Raw genomic sequence first — 1,372 nt, forward strand, 5'->3', positions numbered from 1 at the left:
TTAATCCCTTTGTCTGTCCTTGTTTGTCCTCTCTATGTTTAGCCCCTTGTGGGCAATAAAGAAATAGGTATTTCGTCTGCCGTTACGTTCTGAGTTCAAATTCCGCCGAGGTCGACTTTGCCTTTCATCCTTTGAGAGTCGATAAATTAAGTACCAGTTACGCACTGGGTCGATGTAATCGACTTAATCCCTTTGTCTGTCCTTGTTTGTCCTCTCTATGTTTAGCCCCTTGTGGGCAGTAAAGAAATAAGATGTAGAGGAGGTGAAGAAAAAAACGACGGAGGTGTTAAGAGTCATCACTCCGCAAGAGTTTCGGGGCTGCTTCGAACAGTAGAAAACGCGTCTGGACCAATGCATTACTTCAAATGGAGAATACTCTGAGGGCGATAAACGTGTAAACACGCAAGAAAAAGTGAATAAAATAATATTGCAAAATTCCGGTTTCTTTTGGGTACCCCCTCATATGTATTTATGTACGCATGTATCAATGTACGTATGTATCAATGTACGTATGTATCTATCTAGATAGGGTTATAATCCATGTTCATGAAACACATCTGCATATTCCTGAACTGCAAAGTAAATTTGTAGATGTTATATTTCATATGGGAGTTGAAATTACTGTTATATTTTATGTGTGAGCTGAAAATAATGCAAAACACTAGAAAATACTTTTTACGGAGTAATTACATGTTAAAACAAGACTGGGAAAAGTTTGGTATCATTTATTTCCCATTACATATGTTTCATTTCCTAATAGGAATTACAGAGTTGTACATGTAGAAAAAAGATAAGACATCTATTAGTAATTCATGAGACAGGGAAATAAAATGATACCATTGCATTATTATAGTATTCTAATTCTCTGTCTGAAGAATTATTAATAGGATGTGACTTACATGTTTTTTCTATATGTATATCTCTGTAACTCTTATCAGGAGACGAAAAATATCTAATAGGCAATAAATGATACTAATTTTTTTTCAGTGTTCTGTTCTGATGTGTATGTATGTATGTATGTATGTATGTATGTATGTATGTATGTATATGTGTGCGTATGTATGTATGTATGTATGTATGTATGTACCTATGTATGTATGTATGTATGAATGTGTGTATATATGTATGTATGTGTGTGTGTGCGTATGTATGTATGTATGTATGTATGTATGTATGTTCGCTTCTATTTTTAATTATTTAAATTCTTCCTCTGAGGGAAGATGCTGGTTTGTAACAAAGATACAAATTTCCATTGCTGAAATGTAGATAATGAAAACAATGTCACGTTTTAAACTTGAGAAATGACTTGTAATGTGCGAGTTTGTTGATCTCTTTTTCAGAACCCCCCCCCCCAAAAAAAAAAAAAAACCAT

At 34.0% G+C, this 1,372-nt stretch overlaps 1 protein-coding gene across 1 annotated transcript in view; it reads left to right on the forward strand.

Moving 5' to 3' along the window:
• The window catches only part of LOC106882185 (acetylcholinesterase), a 71,620-nt gene that overhangs the window by 52,860 nt on the left and 17,388 nt on the right, over positions 1-1,372 (forward strand). The gene's annotated exons all lie outside the window — the stretch shown is intronic.

The sequence above is a fragment of the Octopus bimaculoides genome, chromosome 8, assembly GCF_001194135.2.
Source record: "Octopus bimaculoides isolate UCB-OBI-ISO-001 chromosome 8, ASM119413v2, whole genome shotgun sequence".
NCBI lineage: Eukaryota > Metazoa > Mollusca > Cephalopoda > Octopoda > Octopodidae > Octopus > Octopus bimaculoides.